The 23,009-nt window shown below is 48.6% G+C and overlaps 1 protein-coding gene across 1 annotated transcript in view; it reads right to left on the reverse strand.

Moving 5' to 3' along the window:
- LOC144763672 (interferon-induced very large GTPase 1-like) overlaps positions 1-23,009 on the reverse strand; it is a 344,367-nt gene that overhangs the window by 6,653 nt on the left and 314,705 nt on the right. The gene's annotated exons all lie outside the window — the stretch shown is intronic.

The raw sequence follows: 23,009 nt of genomic DNA on the forward strand, positions 1-23,009 counted from the left end.
GTCACACTTTTATAAGATGGTGTGTATTCTAAACATCAAAGTCAGAATATTGATGGTACTAAATATCAAGGACAAAATATCGACATAAAAGTAAATCTAGGGGCCATATTATCAAGATCGGGCAATACATTATCGCCACTTTTATCGGCAGGAAACTGCTGCTAAAGCGGCGATAATGGGCTTGATAGTGTGCCCTTGTGAATTCCCATAGAAGCCCAGGTTAACACCAGAACCTGGGCTTCTATGGAAATTCACAAGGGCATATTATCAAGCCCATTATCGCCGCTTTAGCGGCAGTTTCCTGCCGATAAAAGCGGTGATAATGTATCGCCCTTTCTTGATAATATGGCCCCAGATTTAATATACCTAACTCCCCGTATGTGTACCTACATGGCACATATATCTTCAAGGTACGTAGATGGGGAGCTACAAATAGTAATCTATACTTCCCTATATGCACTTACCTTTCACTATTTTGTCCCTCAATATTCTGTCCTCAATATTCTTGTATGGCGATATTATTCATCTCGATATTCGGTAGTTAAATCTATACCATATATGCAATTATGTATTCATTGATTTACTGTTGTGATATAATGCAAAAGAGGGCAGTCCATACGCCAAAGCACTGTAAATTAATTTGGTTAAAACATAGAGGTTCTAATTTTCTAAAGTTCTGAGGAGGTACTCACGCAACTGAAAAGATAGCATCAACCATTTCAAAGGGCCACATAACCAGGGCTAGCTTGCACTGTGGCACACAAGTGCATGTGCAAACTTTAGAAAATGAGGGCTTGACTGTTAAAGATACCCAGACACAAATCATCAGGGGCGGCTCTCCATTTGAGCAGATGTGCATCGCCCCACAAGCCCCAGAGCTGAAAATAAAATGGTAATAAAGTTTATCTATTACTATTTTATTTTTCAGCAACTGTCCGGCGCCGTCAGGATTGGGCAGGGCCAGTGCTACTGAATGGCAGCAGCAGGGAGCTGTGCGCTTTAAAGTGCGCATGTCTCTTTGCCGGGCCATCTTGGGACAACCAGCCAGACACTGGCATTTTAAAGTCCTCTAACCTAGCTGTCTTAGGTAGCTGGGTTAGAGAAAGTGCAGCTCTCCAGTGCTCTTAGGAGCATTGAGAGAGCCTGCTCTAGACAATGCTCGCACTGCTCTCATGCTGTGAGACCAGCACCAGGATCGGGTAGTGCAGTTTCCTGGTCCAGACCTTCCAGGAGGAGAGAAGATACCCGAGGGAGGACAACGTCGTACGGGAAGTTGGAAAGGTAAGTCAATTTATTTTATTTCTTGATTTATTGTGCCCCTCCTGCCCACCACCCTCGGTACAAGCCAGCCACCACTGCAAATCATATTGCAGCTGGGCTGTATCTTGACATAGCTATGAAAGTGCATTGTGGCTCAATTACAATGATAGCATTTATGTATTTAATGTATATGTGGTGTGTATATATAGTGGTCTCATAAGCCTAAACATAACTATTGTACTGGAGTGCTGTTCATTGAAGGGAATGATACATCTCAAATGGGAATGTAATATAATGAGAGGAGTAAAGGATGATTTTGAGTGTAGGACATTAGGAGTATAGCAAGATATATATCTCATACAGCAAATCGCATATATTTAGGCACAGGCAACTGGAGTGCAATAATCGGGTTTAAAATACACCAGCCTTGTCATATATCGGGGTATATCAGTTCTAACCTACTGCTAGTGATACCTTTAAATAAATTAGGCTGATCAACAATTTAATGCACGTCTTTAGGATGTTTATGGATGTTTATGTTTTATTTTTAAGATATGTTAAGAATTGATAAAGCGCAAATACCCCGAACTGTGCACCAGTGATGTGGATGAGGGAACGAGATATTAGGACTGAGGCAAGAAGTATTAAGAAGGCTGCAGGAAAATCTAGGTTTTAATTTTTTTCTTGAATATTTTCAACTCGGTGTTGATTTGCAGTTTGAAAGGTAAACGGTTCCAGAGTTTGGAGGATAGGTAAGAGAAAATGCGGCCACCGACCTCCATTTTTAGGTCTCGGCAACGAGAACTATTGTCGCCATGTAAGCTCGCAAGGGAGTACAGAGCGGTGCACGAGCCGACCAGGGTCTGTGGACGCGCACACACAAAGGCAGGCAGGCAGGCACACACCAGACAGACACACGCACGCACACATACACGCACACACACACACACACACACACACACACACACACACACACACACCCTCCCTCTCTGCCCACTCCCTCTCTGCCGCCCCCCACCCCCACTCACCGGGCTCTTTCCCTCTGCAGCGGGTCAGTCACGGCAGCAGGCAGGCTCGGTGTCTTCTCCGGCGATCTTCAGCTGACGTGCACGCTCACGCTGCGTCTCCTGCGCGCCCACCACGCTGTTTCGCGCCCGTTGATCCTCAGCTTGTGATTACTACTCCTTCTAACCCGGATTCTAAATTACTATTTCTTGGTTCTCTAACTCCACTCTGTTGATTCGTAACAAACTGATATTCAGCACATTTCACAGTCTCGCTTTTGCTTCTCATAAATACAATAAGATTATTTTAAGCAATGTCTACCCTTCTTTTGGTTCTGTGCCTATTATGCTTCGGACTATAGAGTTTTAGAAAGTGTGGTGGAAGATTCCATGATATCAGCGGCGTGCACAGTGCAGAGTGAGTGTGCAGAGTGCAGAGTAGTGAGTGCAGAGTAGTGAGTGCAGAGTAGTGAGTGCAGAGTAGTGAGTGCAGAGTGAGTGTGCAGAGTGAGTGTGCAGAGTGAGTGTGCAGAGTGAGTGTGCAGAGTGAGTGTGCAGAGAGTGTGCAGAGAGAGTGTGCAGAGAGAGTGCAGAGTAGTGAGTGCAGAGTAGTGAGTGCAGAGTGAGTGTGCAGAGTAGTGAGTGCAGATGAGTGAGTGCAGAGTAGTGAGTGCGCAGAGTAGTGAGTGCGCAGAGTAGTGAGTGCAGAGTAGTGAGTGCAGAGTAGTGAGTAGTCAGTGCAGAGTAGTGAGTGCAGAGTAGTGAGTGCAGAGTAGTGAGTGCAGAGTGAGTGTGCAGAGTGAGTGTGCAGAGTAGTGAGTGCAGAGGAGTGAGTGCAGAGGAGTGAGTGCGCAGAGTAGTGAGTGCAGAGTAGTGAGTGCAGAGTAGTGAGTGCAGAGTAGTGAGTAGTGAGTGCAGAGTAGTGAGTAGTGAGTGCAGAGTAGTGAGTGCAGAGTGCAGAGTAGTGAGTAGTGAGTGCAGAGTAGTGGGTAGTGAGTGCAGAGTAGTGAGTGCAGAGTAGTGAGTAGTGAGTGCAGAGTAGTGAGTAGTGAGTGCAGAGTAGTGAGTGCAGAGTGCAGAGTAGTGAGTGCAGAGTGCAGAGTGCAGAGTAGTGAGTGCAGAGTAGTGAGTGCAGAGTGCAGAGTAGTGAGTGCAGAGTGCAGAGTAGTGAGTGCAGAGTAGTGAGTGCAGAGTGCAGTGCAGGTATGTGCAGTGCAGTGCAGGTGAGTGCAGGTGAGTGCAGTGCAGTGCAGTGCAGGTGAGTGCAGTGCAGGTGAGTGCAGTACAGGTGAGTGCAGTGCAGTGCAGGTGAGTGAAGTGCAGTGCAGGTGAGTGCAGTGCAGGTGAGTGCAGTGCAGGTGAGTGCAGTGCAGGTGAGTGCAGTGCAGTGCAGGTGAGTGCAGTGCAGTGCAGGTGAGTGCAGTGGAGGTGAGTGCAGTGCAGGTGAGTGCAGTGCAGGTGAGTGCAGTGCAGTGGAGTGCAGTGCAGTGCAGGTGAGTGCAGGTGAGTGCAGTGCAGTGCAGGTGAGTGCAGTGCAGTGCAATGCAGGTGAGTGCAGTGCAGTGCATGTGAGTGCAGTGCAGGTGAGTGCAGTGCAGTGCAGTGCAGGTGAGTGCAGTGCGGTGCAGTGCAGGTGAGTGCAGTGGAGTGCAGTGCAGGTGAGTGCAGTGCAGGTGAGTGCAGTGCAGTGCAGGTGAGTGCAGTGCAGGTGAGTGCAGTGCAGGTGAGTGCAGTGCAGGTGAGTGCAGTGCAGTGCAGGTGAGTGCAGTGCAGGTGAGTGTAGTGCAGTGCAGGTGAGTGCAGTGCAGGTGAGTGCAGTGCAGTGCAGGTGAGTGCAGTGCAGGTAAGTGCAGTGCAGTGCAGGTGAGTGCAGTGCAGGTGAGTGCAGTGCAGGTGAGTGCAGTGCAGTGCAGGTGAGTGCAGTGCAGGTGAGTGCAGTGCAGTGCAGGTGAGTGCAGTGCAGGTGAGTGCAGTGCAGTGCAGGTGAGTGCAGTGCAGAGGAGTGCAGTGCAGTGCAGAGGAGTGCAGTGCAGTGCAGGTGAGTGCAGTGCAGTGTAGGTGAGTGCAGTGGAGTGCAGTGCAGTGCAGGTGAGTGCAGTGCAGGTGAGTGCAGTGCAGTGCAGGTGAGTGCAGTGCAGGTGAGTGCAGTGCAGTGCAGGTGAGTGCAGTGCAGGTGAGTGCAGTGCAGGTGAGTGCAGTGCAGGTGAGTGCAGTGCAGGTGAGTGCAGTGCAGTGGAGTGCAGTGCAGTGCAGGTGAGTGCAGTGCAGTGCAGGTGAGTGTAGTGCAGTGTAGGTGGGTGCAGTGCAGTGGAGTGCAGGTGAGTGCAGGTGAGTGCAGTGCAGGTGAGTGCAGTGCAGTGCAGGTGAGTACAGTGCAGGTGAGTGCAGTGCAGGTGAGTGCAGTGCGTGCAGTGCAGGTGAGTGCAGTGCAGGTGAGTGCAGTGCAGTGCAGGTGAGTGCAGTGCAGGTGAGTGCAGTACAGGTGAGTGCAGTGCAGGTCAGTGCAGTGCAGTGCAGGTGAGTGCAGTGCAGGTGAGTGCAGTGCAGTGCAGGTGAGTGCAGTGCAGGTGAGTGCAGTGCAGGTGAGTGCAGTGCAGGTGAGTGCAGTGCGTGCAGTGCAGATGAGTGCAGTGCAGGTGAGTGCAGTGCAGGTGAGTGCAGTGGAGTGCAGGTGAGTGCAGTGCAGTGGACTGCAGGTGAGTGCAGTGCAGTGCAGGTGAGTGCAGTGCAGTGGCATGCAGGTGAGTGCAGTGCAGGTGAGTGCAGTGGCGTGCAGGTGAGTGCAGTGCAGGTGAGTGCAGTGCAGGTGAGTGCAGTGCAGGTGAGTGCAGTGCAGGTGAGTGCAGTGCAGTGCAGTTGAGTGCAGTGCAGGTGAGTGCAGTGCAGGTGAGTGCAGTGCAGTGCAGGTGAGTGCAGTGCAGGTGAGTGCAGTGCAGTGCAGGTGAGTGCAGTGCAGGTGAGTGCAGTGCAGGTGAGTGCAGTGCAGTGCATGTGAATGCAGTGCAGTGCAGGTGAGTGCAGGTGAGTGCAGTGCAGTGCAGGTGAGTGCAGTGCAGGTGAGTGCAGGTGAGTGCAGAGCAGGTGAGTGCAGGTGAGTGCAGTGCAGGTGAGTGCAGTGCAGGTGAGTGCAGTACAGGTGAGTGCAGTGCAGTGCAGGTGAGTGCAGGTGAGTGCAGTGCAGGTGAGTGCAGTGCAGGTGAGTACAGTGCAGTGCAGGTGAGTGCAGTGCAGTGCAGGTGAGTGCAGTGCAGGTGAGTGCAGTGCAGGTGAGTGCAGTGCAGGTGAGTGCAGTTGAGTGCAGTGCAGTGCAGGTGAGTGCGGTGCAGGTGAGTGCAGTGCAGTGCAGGTGAGTGCAGTTGAGTGCAGAGTGGTGTGTATTGACAATGTAAATGACAATGCCATTTATTTATAATTTAAAGAAAAAAAAAGAAATGTCATGAGCAATGCCAATAGCTCTACCTTTAATGATGCCGAGACCATTGCATTGTAAATGCTTGTTCAATACAGGGAACTGTCAGTACTAGCGTGGAAGAAGAACCAAGAGGTGTGAAAGAAGTTAGCAAGTAAAACTCTTACTGAGCTATGTGGCGCCAGCATTATGCATGGCCTGTGTGCTCAGGTACAGTGTTTTAAATAGGCTACTCGTTTTCTCTGGAAACTAGTGAATGGTATACCGATGTGGGGGGTAGTTGGGTGGTTGCCAGAAGATTAAAGTTTAACATGGTGGTAAATTTGGACTATTTGCAACTGTTTAATGAGGTAGTCCGGAGGTTTTAGATAAGCCGCATTACCATAGTCCAGCTGTGAAGTTAGAACCAATTGTATGAATGTTTTTACTGGCAGAACTTGTAAGAAAAGAAGAGTTTAAATGAGCATCCTTGAAAGCTTAAAACATACAGCAGCAACCTGGATGATTTGATTATAAAAGGTACAATTTTAATCAAAGAGGATTAGTTTATTTCCATGAGCTGCAGGGGTTGGAGGGACTTCCAGTTCATAGGGCCACCAACATAGGGATCAAATATTGGACTGAGTGCCAAAGAAATGAGTTTCAGGGGCATATTCTCAAGAACGTGTGATAATTATCGCAAAATTAGCTTAACGTAACTTTGCACATCGCAGCCTATCGTGAAAAAATAATGCTGTGTTAACGTTGTATTCCCAACCCGGCGGCACCATGCGATAGTATCAGGATAACGGACCAAATGACCGCGCAAAAATCAATGGAACGCCGAAAAAATGCATAACACGAACGCGAAAAAGTTGCAATAACCCAAATCGCGATACAAAAATCAGCGACAACCAGCGACAGGCTTGCAATTCTCATGCGTCATGCGGGGAAAAGCAACAAAAAAAACACACCAAAACCAAATCAAACTGCATAGCACCATGGATGCACGCGGACCGAGTGCAGAGGACAAGCCGAATCCCACAAGTCCGATGGAGGACCAGCCAGGAATCCTGTGGTCAGGGAAGGGCAAGGAGAACAGGCGGATGAAGACTTGATTCAGTCCGCAGGAAGACCGAATCATCGTCACGGAGGTGACAGACACTACCAACAAATGTTCGACACCTCCACTGCGTCATTGGCCACACAAACGGAAATATGGCAGTCCATCGTGAACAACGTTAATGCAGTCGGAGTGTCGAGGAGGTCAATGAAGGAGGTCAAGAGGCACTGGCATGATGTGGAAAGCCAAACCAAACAGAAACTCGCTGCCAACAGGAAGGCAGCAAAGGCGACTGGAGGTGGGAGTCCTGCACCACAGGAGGAGCTGGATGAGCTGGATGAAATGGTGGCCACAGTCATCAGTGTGGAGACAGTGCAAGGAGTTGGAAGCCCTGACACAGCTTGATATGACCTGACCCAACAGCAACAGGGTGAGTAGCAACCTGGGACTGGGGGGACAGAGGGAGATGGGCACAAAGGCACACATGCACAATCATGTGTAGCACACTGCACACCCACAATGTTTGTGGATCATGTCCCTGATACCCTGATGCCCATGGCACACTGCAGCACACATAGAAACACCAAGTAGGCCCCCGTCCACTATTTGCACAAAGGGGCCCCCTTCGTATCACCAGTCCCACAACCTACCCATAGACATGTGCTGAGTCCAGCAAAGCAGCGGCTCTGTGAGCCACACTGACAATGCAAGTGACACTGCATGACCAATAGCATAGCTGCAACCAAAATACATGACATGGTGCACGACACGGCACTGAGGTGGCCCAGTGTGGATCACATCCTCAAAGTAGCAGGTCACACTCTGACACATCCACGTGCACATCCAACCCCTGACGTCAACAACACATCTGCAGACAAACAAGGCACAAGAGTACAAAAACCATCCAAGAGCACAAATGACCCAAGTCGCCAACATCTCAGCACACGAAAAGCACACAAGTCAAAGGCACATCGCCTTAAAGGGATAAGGGGCCGCTAAATCAGAGCTGCAGGGACGACTCTCCCACAATGCAGCACACACACATAGCAATCACAGCACATCAACATTGACGATAATGTGGTGCATAGTGCAACACTTACGCTACAGAACATAGGACACAACTGGTGCCGCTTGTGCGTAGAAACTGGCCAATCACATTTGGCATTGCAGGAAACTGTGAGATGATCATGTAGGAGTAAAATCTTACATCTGTCATGTAGTCAACATGTCAACTGTCTCCCATCAATAAGCCAGCTCCTCCAAAACAGTCACAATGCACATTGTCATGCTGTCTGTCTGGAACCATGTACAATGCACCAACTTACATGGACACTCAACACCTCCTGCAGAGCAGACCAGACATCTCTTCAGTGATGATGAAGAGGACCCCTGGCCATCTGCCCAGACGCTCCCCCAACAGGTCGTAGGCAGCCTCTGTACCCCACCTCCAGGAGCAGGTCCGCCCAGCTGCATCGAGGTGACCCCATCCCCTGCACAGACCACACAGCAGGAAGCATACACCTCCACGGCTGGCTCACAAGACCCCCGACCAACACATTGCATTCCAACGCCATGTGTTAGGATGCCAGGAGAAGATGGCTGATCAGTTGCGGGTGGGGTTCAACCTCATGGCAGCCAAACTAGATGCCATACGTGGGTGTCTAAGTCGCATCAGGGATCACTTACAGTTCCTAACGGACACCCACTGTCCTCTCCATGCTCTCCAACAATCCTTGGCTGACTTCGCTGGGGCCATTACTCGGATACAAGAACTGTCTAGTCAGACAGGCACCAGCGATGACAGCACAGAGTTGGCACAGATGCGGAGGACAATGGAGACCATGGAGCTGATGCAGGCTGGAAGTATGGCTGCCACGGCTGAACACCAGCAAGATGTAGCTGGGATCGTCATGCCCTGCAGATCCGCATCTTGCCATTGCTGCCACAGTGCCTGTCCCAGATGACTGCTGCTGGAACTTCGACACACACATCTCCGCCCCCTGATGTGTCATTGGCACACAGTCATGCAGCCCTACCACCTTCACCCCCTGATGTGTCAGTGGCACACTGATGCAGCCATAACACCACTATACACACCTGACACACTGGACACAGAGGACATATCAGAGGAATAAGATGCGGATGGTAATGACTGTGTGAGGAAGGAGGTAGGAGCATCCATCCCCGCCATATGGCCTGTCCCTGCCTGGTGCAGCCCTATGCATCATGCCCTGGAACAACACCTCCCACTGTCCCCCGAAACACTCTGCGACATTCACCTGGACCCCGATATGGACTGCCATATCTGTTCTGGTTACTAATGACACAGCAATCCGGCTGCAGACTAAACTCTTCCTCTTCCGATTGACTTTTCATTCCCCCAAGGACTCTGGTTGTCCCTACACTGGGCAACCATGTAATGTGGGGTTGGCTAGGCCATGTACTGCTCCAGCTCCGACACTCCACAGAATGTGAATAAAACATTCCAAACCACACAGATGTGTCATGTCTATGTTCAATCAAGTGTAAAAGTATGGATGAATGTAGGGACAGTGATTGCACTAAAAGGTACACTCTGGGAAATTACATCAATGCATATGTTTGACCCTGACCCACATGGCCAAGTAGATGACTGTGAAGGTGTGAACTAGCTGGGGCCTCATTGCACATAAACAACAATCTCACAACCCCCCAACGTAACCCCACATCCATGTATTAAATGGGGCTGTGTTTTAAAATGTCAAATTCAGTAGCAGCCCTAAAGTAGTGTCCCCCATCACATGTGACAACAGAACATCTCTTCGCATACCTACTCACACACATTTGTGTGGACACAGCCTGTTGTGATGGATCACATTGATCCACATGGCAAGAAGTTGGACACCATACTCACATTGCTGAAGACACTTCAGAGCACAGGTCTACCAGCAACTATCCCAACCACAATGTCTGGCTCACAGAGGTGGGGCTCTCAATAGGGAATCACCCCCAAGGGAAATGCGTCAGTCAGTCCCTCCCTGTGTACGGACAATGCTCATTGAGGCACACAATTTATTTGTCATTCTAATCAACACTCATCACAGTTGTACACTATTGAAGTTGCGTAGACTTTATTAGCATGTGCATGTCAGTACTGGCAAGACAAGGGCCACAACATGCAGACCAATGCTTCAGACACTAACAGGTAGCATAGGAACATGTAGAGGTGAAAGAAATGGGGAGGCAAAAATGAACACAAATCATTAAGGATGGCAACGGTCTCAACCCACCTTGCCTTGCTGGACGAGTCATGTGATGGTTGGCGTATTCATTGCCCCGTGTCATGGGACACGACTCACAGCCCATTGGATCTGTGTAGTGCTGTACCACCGGACTGTTATGACTGTCTGCTGACAGTGAGCAGGTGAAAGGGTCCAACAAGGTCACATGTAGTACTACATTTCCATGTGTGTACTATCCCTCCAGCAGTCTGTCAGATTTAGGAACATTGCCAAACTACGCTGTGCAGCTCCGCCCATGGGACTGACTCACCTTGCACAGGTGTGTGTGTCAACACGCGTAGGTGCACGCACATGCATTCTGAGGCCTTGCGAATGCAGACAAGTCCACTGTTGTGGTGGGATATGTGACCATTTTGTCAAGATGCAACAAGGTGTTGGGACCTGTGCTCTGGGTTACAATCAGTTGTGGTTGCAGGAACGTAGGTACTCATCCATGAATGCAAGCGAAGCTTCCTGGGCAATCAGTTCCAAGAGTACGTCATTGTCAACTTCAAGGAACACGAGGGCGAGCCAATCCATTAACTGTTCCGGACAGATGCGCTCCGTCCATGCCGGTTCACCAATCCGCAAAAACCACAGTTGATGGACAGAATGCAGAACAATGTCATACATTCACCCCAGTACAGAGATTTGGGTCTAAATCCATCGTTTTTTTGCACTCCACACCACCCCAGTTCAGACATGGCCATATGCAAATCAGCCTTGACCCTATGCCTCATGGGAACAGTCCAGCCCGAACTGCCAAGCCATGTCTTTCCTGGACCGGAATCAAGCATCCTAGGACCGGTTTCTGGCTATCAGCCGTCTTCAGCCAGGATAGCTTGACTCCAGTGGTGTGGAGAGCATGGGACTCACGTCTGAGCATACCCATCCCACTCGGGGTGACAAATGCAAAAACCACAGTTGATGGACAGAATGCAGAACAATGTCATACATTCACCCCAGTACAGAGATCTGGGCCTAAATCCATCGTTTTTTTGCACTCCACACCACCCCAGTTCAGACATGGCCATATGCAAATCAGCCTTGACTCTGTGCCTCATGGGAACAGTCCAGCCCGAACTGCCAAGCCATGTCTTTACTGGACCGGAATCCAGCATCCTAGGACCGGTTTCTGGCTATCAGCCGTCTTCAGCCAGGATAGCTTGACTCTAGTGGTGTGGAGAGCATGGGACTCACGTCTGAGCATACCCATCCCACTCGGGGTGGGTATGCACAGCACAGCCCAATAGTGGAGTGCTTCGATGTAGTCACTGCACATGAGGACTGCCAGCACATACGCCAAATATCCAGGCATCCCATGAACGGGTATCACTCCTGGTCGTGGGCCAACAAGGGGCGCACACACAAGTCATAATCCAGTTCAGCTACCGCTGTGTTGGATAGGCAGACATCCATGGGCCAATCGAATATGCAAGATCAACAGTGGAACCAAGGCTGGACGCAGGTGATGTACGCAAGACGGAAGCTCAGATGGTAACTGATGCGCAACACTGCCAGTGGCAGTGCCCCCAAAAAATGCAGCATACGTGCACGGTATAGTTCCACGTGACAGGGTTTGTTGTGCATGTGCCCGGAATGTTCTGCCAGTGCGTGGTGGCTCTGGTAGAACCGGCACTCTTCTGACCTGTAGCAGTTATATGGGTGATATGCCACAGCTCAGAGCAATGAGTCGTATGTGCGTGCAGCGCTGGACGTATGGGTTGTTGTATACCTAAGTGTCAAGGGCATTCCATGCAAGAGTACCTCGAGCAAGGACTTCTGTGTGTGGGGTGTGGATAAGTTGGTCTTTCATTAGTGCTGTGCATAGTGTGGGAGTCCTCATCATCTGCTATGGCATCTCTCTCAGGGGTTTTCAGCCACATGCAAGACCAAGGTCGGAGGTGCAGATGTCCTTCCGCCTTATGTATTGAAACAAAGGAGCTTTCATCCGTACTCAGGGCCGGCTTTAGCACTGCTGGCGCTCGGTGCGCGAATAATTTTTGGCACCACCCCACGTCATGACCGCCTCCTCAGATTCTCTCACTACCACCTGGCAAAAATGTGCCTCATCTCTCTAATCATAAGCTATTGCTAAATACAGTACCTCCCCTGAGCTCGGCGCCCCCTCCACAGGTCAGCGCACAGTGCGGCTGCACCAGTCGCACTGCCCTTGAGCCGGCCCTGTCCCTTATGTTAGTCTGACTACTGCTTGCACCCTGGAAATGTGATGTGGCTTTTGCACTGCAATTGAGGCTAGGCCTTAGGCTTATGGTGCACCAATAGCAATACACACACAACAGTTGGCATGTATGAGCCAGAAGCCCGAGATGCTTTGTGCTCCTTGTACAATCCCTTCGTGCGCAGCCGCCCTCGGGTGCATGCAACACTGCAACATTGTCGATTGCGGGCAGTGTGGCGCCGACACTGCACCAGAGACACACGCAACAGTTGGTTTCCTGTCCAGCCCAGAAATTAACCACGCCCATAGCCAAGGGATAATTATTCACAAACCTACGCTGGTCTGGGGTACACCGACCCAGCCCAATCGGCTGACGTATAAAGGGGGGATGACGCTATGTGTCTCAGTTCTTCCCCACTGCCGGAGGTGAAATGGCTGCATCCGCCTGGCATATCATGAGACTCAATCAGAAAGGGTCCATGACTTGTGTTGCACAAGAGTTGGTGGCAGCGGAGACACTGTGGCTGGCACGGACCTACCTCCACGGGATGATGTCTTTCGGTGCACTGAGGTAGGGGCACCTTAAGTGCTGAACGGGTGTGCAGTCTGCAATGATGTGCCCTCCTGGCAGTCCAAACTGGTAAGTATTTGGTGAGCCACGCTGGACCGCAGTGTAGGGCTGAGCCAGCGGGCAACATGGGTCGACCGCCAACTGGTGTTGCCTCACGGTTCACAGAGTTAGTGGCACATAAAGAGCTGATCGGGTTTGCAGCCTGCGATGATGCTGTGTGCACTGATATGATCTCTGCCATTGCTAAATCAAGACCTAGAATCACGTGTGTGACCTGTTGGCCCATTGTGCGGGGCTGCATGATGTGGAGGCTGCCAAGGTCACGGGCCCTGGGCTTGGAGCTTGAACCAGCGCATGGTGGGCCCTCTTGGAGACACGCCAGTGAGAAGGTGAGCAGTGAGGCCTGGGTGCGCAGGTGCAGGCTATCACCGCTGGGCGGCGGGAGGGGGTGGGGTGCAGCAGCCTGTCTGCGCAGGGGCGGGCAAGCGATGATGGCGTGTGCAATGATATAAACTCTGCCATTCATAAATCTGAACTCTGTTACAGATAAGGGACCTGGTGAACTGCAGTGTATACCTGCACATGGTTGGAGACACACCGGTGGCAGCAGGTGAGCAGTGAGGCCTGGGTCTGCAGTGTTGGCACTCTCTCTCTCCCTCTCCTCCTTTCACTGTCTCTCCCTCTACTCCTTTCACTGTCTCTTTCTCTCCCTCCTTCCCTCCCTCTCATTTGCTCTCTTTCTTTCTCTCTCTTTCTCTCTCTCTTTCTCTCTTTTTTTCTCGCTTTCTCCCTCTCTCTCTCTCTCTCCCTTTCTCCCTCTCTTTCTCTCTCCCTCTCTCGCTTTCTCTCTGTCTTTCTCTCTTTATCTCTCTCTCTCTCCCTCGTTTCCTTTCACTCTCTCTCTCTCTCTCTCCCTCTCTTTTTCTCTCTCTGTCTCTCTCTCTCTCTGTCCTTTGATGAGCGCATTACACACCTTCTTATCTTGAGTTGTGTCTTTCAGGCTGTGACTTACAGATTGTCCAGAGAAGACCCACTATGACTCTTCCAAATAGTTGTTTTGAGTTTAATTTGAATAAAATATTTTGTCTGGAAATTCAAAGATGAATGAATGACCACACATGAATGTTAATTGTTGTAATTGTGTGACATCAGGCAAATTGTTTTGTTCATGATTTCGTAAAGTTGATGTAATATATCTTTGTCCGGGGTCGGGGGCCCTAGGGGGGGCATTTGTTGTTCTTCTGGTGTGGCTGTGGGATGGGCTCCCTTTCATCCTACAGGTAGTCATCCTGATTAACACCAGTAAAAGGCAGGTGTTAAATCCCTGCTGTTAACGCGCCTTTTCTCATGTTTTGTGATCTTATCGCCGATCTGGCTGGTCGTTTAGATGTTGTGAACTGGTGTTGTTGCAGCTTTTTGCGCGGGAACGCCTACATTGCATCTCATTAGCGTTAGTTGTCGGTGTCATCTGTAGCAATGTTTTTGCGGCTGCTATCACAGGAAAAGTGGTGATATCGGCTGTTAACACCAGCTTGTGAATAGGATGATAAATTTAGTGCCACTTTGGCTGCAATAAAGTGCCGCTAACTCTGCGATAAGTCCTTGAGAGTATGCCCCCTATGTGCATGACTCCACGATGCCAGCATCCCCAACAAAGCCCTGGGATAAAACCGCTCCTTCCTCACTGGCCGAACACAGAGAATCAGACTACCACAGTTCCACTCTGAATCCATGCAGATCACCTGTGGAGTTCTTCAGTTCTCCTCGCTAAACCCACTCTCTTCAACATCTACATGGCCCCACTTGCAGCCATCGTCAGGAACCACTGACTCAACGTTGTCTCCTACGATGATGGTGCCCTGCTGATTCTCTCTCGGCAACGAACCCACAGTCGCCAACAACTAACATGGCGGGATGAAGGCTGTAGCCACCTGGATGAAGAACAGCTACCTCAGGCTCAACTCAAAGAAGACCGAAGTCTTCATCCTGGGCTCCACCCCTCCACTTGGGATGACACGTGGTAGCCCGTAGGACTTGGAACCCATCCACACCCACAGACCACGTACAAAACCTTGGCATAATCCTGGACTCCTCGCTCACCATGAATGGCCAGATCAATGCACTCATCGTCCTGCTTCCACACACTGCCTGCTCTGTAAGATCTTCAAGTGGATTCCCACGAGACTAAAAGCCAGTCACCCACACACTCATCAGCAGCAGGATCAGCTACGGCAATGCACTCTATGCCAGCATCACACAGAAAATCCTCAAGAAACTGCAGAACATTCAGAACGCCTCTTCCAGACTCATCCGAAACATTCCCCACCACAGCCACATCGCCGGCCACCTGAGAGATCTCCACTGGCTCCTAGTCAACAAAAGAATCACTTTCAAGCTCCTCACACACACCTAGAAAGCCCTATGAGACGCTGGACCTGCGTCCCTTCACCACCGCCTCGCAATCCATACACCCACCATAGACCTCCACTCGGCCAACTGGCCCTGGTCACCATCCCACGTATCCACAAGACCACTGCCGGAGGAAGATCCTTCTCCTACCTCGCAGCAAAGACCTGGAACACCCTGCCTCTCCACCTCAGGCAATCACTGTCACTGCCTCAATTCAGGAAGTCCCTCAAGAGCTGGCTCTTCAACTGAACCACAATGCCTTCGATGTACCAGCAGTCGCCCCCCAGTGCCTTGAGTCTCTTACGGGTGAGTAGTCGCACTCTACAAGACACTTCATTGATTGATTGATTAGAATGATAGTAAATATTTAAAATAATATATTAATTATTAATAGTGATAAAATTATTATTTCACATGTTAATGTTTATATATGAATATTTAAGTTTGTTATTGTGGTTAGTGTCTTTTTAAAGTAAATTTTAGTTTATTGTATAGATGAACAATTATGTTTGAGTATCGAGTAATGATTGTGTATATAATATTTATAGTCTGTAGCACTTTGCATAGAATGTTTTACATTAAAGTGGAAATAGTAATTTTCATCCCTTTCTGTCCAACACCTTCCCCAAATTGGCTTAGATTGAAGTTGAAATAGTAAATATCATTCCTTTACTGTCCAGCATCTTCTCCAAATCGGTATAGTTTTGAGTGTGAATAGTAAATGTCACCCCTTCAGTGTTCAATTAGTAGAACCGGAGATATTGATTTTAAAGTTTTAAGGTGAAATAGTGCAAAAAAGCACAAAGCGCCAACAAGTGATATCTGGTTGCGCCAATCAGGACAAAGTCTAAAGTTCAGGGCCAACCATGATGAAGCATAGGCCAGCTGCTAGGACCTAGTTAGGCCAGCTGAACCAACGTACCTTAAATCCCTGTTGCAGAGCAGTTGCATGGATCCGCATCGGAGATGCACTGCGCATCAGAGAAAATGCGTTGGTTCTGAGATGCAATGAGGCTGCGGTGCAAGGTCCTGATGTGTTGTAGTTGAGTAGCATGAAGAGTCAGTCCTGATGAGCGGTGAAGCTGTGATGCGGAGGTACGTCGTCGTCGAGGCTGCAACCGATGAGGGATTGAAGGAGCTTGCGCGGGGACGTGTGGAAAGTGCATGCACTTATAGGTAGCCAAAGTCCGCAGCAACAGCAATACCATACCGGCCACTGTGGGGTAGAGGAGGGGTTTGTGTGGGTCGGGGAAGAGGTACAGGCCTCCTGGGCACAGCTGTCACCTAGCTCCATGTCCAGTGCCTTCCTTGCAGAGCCACAGCAAGTCTTTCCTTGACCCAGAAGGAGCGAGGGTCCCACGGGGGCATTTCGGAAGCCACTACACCGCATTGTTGGTCCTCCCGCCGCAGCGCTCTACAGCGGCTGGTGAGGACTACACTACCCAGGCTCCCCGGCGCCCCAGCATCGGCGCATCGACGCCACGTCATCTTGGCGCCCGGAGGCGCTAGAAATTGCGGCACATCCCGGCAGAGCGGGTTGCCTTCCTTGCACAGCCACAGCAAGTCTTTCCTTGACCCAGAAGGAGCGAGGGTCCCACGGGGGCATTTCGGAAGCCACTACACCTACTGTTGGTCCTCCCGCCGCAGCGCTCTACAGCGGCTGGTGAGGACTACACTACCCAGGCTCCCCGGCGCCCCAGCATCGGCGCATCGACTCCACGTCATCTCGGCGCTAGAAATTGCGGCGCATCCACGTGACGCGGGAGCGAGCGAGAGCGAAGCCGGGCTAAGCCTGGGCAAAGGGCGGGCCCTCTACGGCCCTCAACGGCAGGAAGAGACAGGGACAGGGCACGGAACTCTGCTAAATTCATCTCTTCGTAAGTTATTCTATACCATCATTGTCGCTGCTATTGTTGGAAAGACATCCTGTGTACTGGTTCTGTACGGCATTACTTGAGGGTCATTATCTACATAGCCATTCAGTATGTCGAAGGCAAAATCTACTTTGGCGGTCAATACCATTGATAATTACATGGTCCAGGTGGTTGCAAAAATAAACAATGACAGGAGATCCTCACTGGGGTTGAGCCTTTCCCCAGTATTGCCACCAGATAACACTCCTCTAGTTACACCTGCTTTTGATATTAGTAATGAGGTCTTCCAGACACCTGAGAATACTCCACTAACCCAGCTATTAGTAGCAATAACAGATTCAGCCTCTGAGAGTATACCTGATGAAGAAATAATACTGTTAGAAGAGGAACCTCCAGCACCGGTACCAGCTCCAAGAACTGCTAAGGGGGGGGAGAAAAGTCTCTCAAAACGGGGCGGGCTCCGCTCTAGTAAAAAGCACCCTGATGTTTCCCCATCGAAAAACATTGGAGAAGACATAAGGGGAAACTCTGGAGGGAAGCTATTCTTGGACGAAGACCAATTTAAGAAATTGCTAAACGCCCTAGATAGCATAATTAAGATCATAACTAAACCTCTCCTAAGCAAAATAGACCACCTCACTGAAGAGGTGAACAGACTGGGGGGTCTTCTGCAAAAATCATTAGAAGGAGCAGCAAATATTTCTAAGCAGGAGACACTTAGAGTCGAATCAAAAAATACACAGACAGCCCCCAGACAAGAACTATTGGAAAATATCCCCTTTATCCCTGTGCTGACTAACGATACAGGGGGGGGGGGGGGCCACGGGATTAGGTATTAATAGCGGTGATCCTGAAGGGGCTAGTCAAAGGGACAGACTGGTAGATCCTAACATAGAGAAGGGTCCTGTAGAATGAATTGTGGAGTCATCCCCCCTGGTGCTAGTCCTGGCAAATGTTCCTCTCATAGAAACTGGGTAAGTAGAGAACACATCTTCACTAATAAATAAATCACTCTACTGGTTATCAAGGAACATGGCCTTCTCCCGGGGAGGTATGGACCAGCTGGCACAAGAAGTCGTGAAAGCTAGAAGAGTAGAATGGATCGGGGGTGGTATCAAAAAATTTAAAGGGGATTGTGTGGTGTTACACTTTTCTGACCCCGAAGTGCTGCCAAACATCTTAGCAAATATATATCCCCCCCAGCGTAGATCCACAGAAATAGTCCCGTTAACGCTAGATTTCTTCTATGCAAAGAAAGAGAACAACCTACACCCCACAGTACTTAGAACAAAGTGGAACCCTGTGTTAAGAAAATGCAAACCCCTCGGTATAAGTAGTAATTGGGTCTTACCGATGGAGAATGGATTCTCTGCCCTTTCTGGCCTTAACGAGTGCGATTGACTGAATGGGCGGATGAGTATAGCCAAGGGTAATACAGCAGGGATTCAAGAGAGGGGAACAGGTATTGCTACGAAGCTCACTGAAACCAACCCTAGTAATGGTAGGATACTCTGCTATAGTGGGGATTCTTCTTGTATTGTGGGGCACTTAGATCCCATTCCCCGCACTATTGAATACAGCGGGGCAACTAGCACTCCACCTATTTTTATTCAATCTTTGCATGTAACACCATTACATGGGAGGGCCAGTCGTTCGAAGATGGACCTTAAATTCCTTTCTTGGAATTTGGCTGGAATCCCCAACAAACTAGAGTCCCCTGAATGGTGTGAATTTGTTGACAGCCACGATATAATTATGTTCCAGGAAACCTGGGCAGTGACCCCTGTTCACCGACAGGGTTTCCTAAATTTTTTCGTCCCTGCGAAAAAGAACCCAAAAGGGCGGCCCCCAGGGGGATTAATCACATGGGTATGCCAATCACTACAATGTACTATTAGAGCGAGGCCCGTTAACAACTGTGATTTACTCCCAATTGTGATAACATGGGCTGATGGTCAAGATACGGCCCTTTACAATATATATGCTAGGGGAACCCAAGGGGGTAAAGCCGCTGAGGTGGTAGTAGCATTAGATAATGATCTAGAGAATCTTCCAACACACACTACCATCCTAGTGGGGGGAGACATGAACACTACATTCGAACCACTAGGTCAAGAGGACAATGAAATGTCCCTAGAGGAAGATACTAAATGGGAAATTCCTCAACTGGACTTACCTGTGGTAAAGAAATGGACTGAGGTGGCAATACAAGTAAAGAGTTTTTGCTTGGCCAGGGGGTTGAGGGCAGTAAATGGCCGCACCCCCTTAGATCTCCAGGGTGTTCACACCTTTGACAACACAAGGGCAAGTAGTCGGATAGACTACATCCTTGTAGATGTTAGAGATTGGTATAAGATAATAGATATGAAAGTGACACCTAGAATGGAGAGCGACCACAATCCGTTGTGCTTGCGCCTTAAGCTGGACCAGGGACTAATTTCGCCCAACCAGGAAGGGGGTGTTATCCCATTAGATATCATTTCAACTAACAACCTCCGCCATATTAAATGGGCAAATTTGATGGATAAGCCAGGGGATATGCAGGATTTACTGGAGACTGTCGCAAAAGAGGTTAGCAGATTGCAGGACCATTGTAATGAACTATATTTTAATAAATTAATTGAAGAGTCACATCCTATGTTTTTTGTTAATTTACAGGGGTTTTTCTTAAAAAAAGCTAATCAGAGAAAGGGCGTTTGCCCCCAGAGAAATCGAGGATGGTATGACCATTCTTGTAGAAAGGCACGGCAGAACCTCAGCATAGCGTTGAGGACTAAAGAAGGAGTGTTGAAGGCCAGGGATGATTATAGAAAAGCACAAGCTAGGGCAAAAAGGCTGTGGGTTGAAAACCAATGGCTAGATCTCAAAAAAGCCTGTGCAGCTAAACAGCAGAAAGAGTTCTGGGCCATCTTAAAATGGGGCAGGGGAGGAATTGCATAGTGTCCAAAAAATCATGTGGCAAAGGAAGCATGGGTGGATTTTTTTAAACCACAATACGCTGATAATTTGATTTTGACAACCCACCCGTGCCCCAAAATGGTATTTTTTAGCCATGATATATTCACACTGAAAGATGTAAATGTAGCATTGGACGGGGTGACTAGAGGTAGGGCTCCAGGAATAGATGGAATACCGGCAGACGTATTTCTAACTGACAGGACTAACTGGTGCCAATATTTTGTATGGCTCGCTAATTCCATCGCGCAAGGAGCCATGATACCAGCATCATGGAAGGGTGCGGAGATCATTCCAGTTTATAAAAAAGGGGATAAGGCTCTACCAAGTAATTATAGGCCCATCAGCCTTATCGATTCAGCGCAAAAACTGATGGGTAGAATGATACAAAGTAAAATACAAGCCTGGATAGATGATAAGGATATCCTCTCCCCGTACCAAGCTGGCTTCCGACCCCTAACTAGCTCCGTCGACCAGGTATTCCATTTTTTAACTCTTTACTGGAAAAATGTGACTTTGACAAATGGCCCATTATACGCTGTTTTTGTTGACCTAAAGTCAGCATTTGACTTAGTACCTCGTCAAAAACTTTGGATTGTTTTGAGCGACCTTGGAATTAGCCCTGAGTTACTGACTTTGCTCGTGCGTATGCACGAAAACAACTACGCAAGGATTAGGTGGGGTGCACAGGGGGATGTCACAGACTCTTTCCCCGTGGAGCGTGGGGTAAGACAGGGATGCGTCCTGGCCCCCGCCCTATTCTCCCTTTATATTAACGGCGTAGTAGACTTTTTAAAGAAATCTCCAACTGATGCCCCTACGCTAGATGGGGAGCGGGTCCCAGTATTAATGTTTGCTGATGACACCTTACTGGTCTCGCGGACCCCTAGCGGACGATAAAAGACAATTGATGCATTCGGAGATTTCTGTTGGATCCGGGGTTTGGAGTTAAATACTACAAAGACCAAGTTTATGAATTTGAATCCCGCTAAGCAATTCAAGGGAAAAATACATTTTAATGGATCTTTTCTGGGTGAAGTGAACGCTTTCACATACCTTGGTATCTCCTTACAGGGTAGTATGAATTGGAAATCTCATATGGACTCTGTGGTTTTAAAGTTCCATCAGTTGGCTGGGGCCATAGCACAAAAATATAAATCTTCATTAACAAAACCTATTCAGCCTATAATGGAGATTTATAGTATGAAAGTGCTGGGCGCCTGTCTTTATGGTTCAGAGCTATGGGGCTTCACCAATCTGAGTGTCTTGGCCGTTGCAGAGAACAAATTTTTTCGCCGGTTGGTTGGTGTCCCGCAGAGCACTCCATCGATCCCGCTCCTATATGATCTTGGGAGGAAAAAGATCGAGGATATGGCGCGATTGCGCCCACTTTTATATTGGAGGCGCATGAAGACTACTCCTGAATTGGGTCATTATGCCTCTGCTCTTATGGACATTATTAGCTCTGATCGGTTTCATAAAATAACCTGGCTTAAAGAAATCAGGAACTTGCTTCAAAAACTGCATCTAGACCACTTATGGACTACCACTGACCCCTCCGCCTTTACTTCCAAGGTGTTGTTGAAAAAAATGTATTGGGACATGGTATATCATTCTGTTTTAATTTCCAATCAACCCTCTAAGTTGACATCCCAGTATTTGGAGTCTAAACTAACTCCAAAATGTGAACAATACTGGGATTTGATCACAAAACCCTTGGATAGAAAGCTGTACTTCCAGTTCAGAGTTGGTTCTTTACCTCTAAATGCTTTTACTTCCAAATGGTCTTCAGACAATGTTAATACATGTTGTTACTGTAAGGCATACGTTGAGGACATCCCACACTTTTTGTTTGTTTGCCCATTATATGCTGCCCCAAGAAGTAGATGGCTAAAACCGGTTTGTAAGAATTTGGGTGTAAGAAAATATCTAGAAGCACTAAGAATATTAAGATCAAACTGTGCCCCCACTCTTGCAATCGCCTTAGCCAAATATTTGGGCTGGGCATGGATTATCCGCACTCGCACTTTAACTGCAATTGATCATGTATGACGGAAAATATTTAGTTTTTAAGATCAATCTCATTCTTTATGAATTAGGCACTGTGACTCTGATTTTTAAAATATGTAAACCTTTTTAAGCTGTAAGAATTCGCCAGCATTTCTGTATCTAATTGTATTTAATATGTATTTTAAGTTGATCTTAAATTTAGCATAGTATTTATATATGTTTAGAATAGGGAAAAAATGCTTTTATGACAATGCTGTCGAATAAAGTATTGAAACTTGCTTGGCTTGCGCTGGGAAAAGCATTTCGCAGTGGTGGTTCAGAAGGTGATGTGCATGTCCCAAGATGCAGGATACAGTGGTGATGCAAGTCTTTTGCGACGGGATTGGACAGTGTTGGGATGTGTCAGTTCTACTCGAAGATGCACCGCTCAGCTGAAGAGATGCATCAGTTCTACTCGGGATGTGCTTGGGTTAAGCTAGGGAAACACAATCAGCATACCTCCAAGGGTCCAAGGCTGTTGCTAATAAGAGCACAAAAAATTATAGCAGTTTTCAGTGACTGTTGAACACTGGATCTCTGAGTCTTCCAGGCAATCATCTACCTTTGGGTTTCCCTGGAAGTAGATCTATTTATCTACTTTCTCAATTGTCAGCATTCATATTTTGTGAGTAGGCGCCCATCCCCTGAAGCCTGAACAACAGCGCCTTTCACCATGACTAGAACTTTTTCTGACACTAACCTTTTCCTCATTTCTAGATGATTCACTGAGCCATGTGCCCTTTTCATCACTGTTTAACTTGCTTGTTCCTTTTGACCCTTTGTGCCACTCTCATTATTGCTAACCAGTAATCCTGGTGTGCATTTTGGTGTCTCAGCACCTTCTTCATCATACCACGGCCTTCTCATAGGCATCCTGATTTATAGTATAGTTGGAAGCCATCAACCCATCAGTGGTGTGAAGGTCTTTCTTTAACCACCCTGGCTGGACTGCCACCCACCTTAATTAAAGAGTTCAGTTTGCCCTGCGGAGATT

The sequence above is a fragment of the Lissotriton helveticus genome, chromosome 6 (assembly GCF_964261635.1).
Source record: "Lissotriton helveticus chromosome 6, aLisHel1.1, whole genome shotgun sequence".
In the NCBI taxonomy this organism is placed as follows: domain Eukaryota; kingdom Metazoa; phylum Chordata; class Amphibia; order Caudata; family Salamandridae; genus Lissotriton; species Lissotriton helveticus.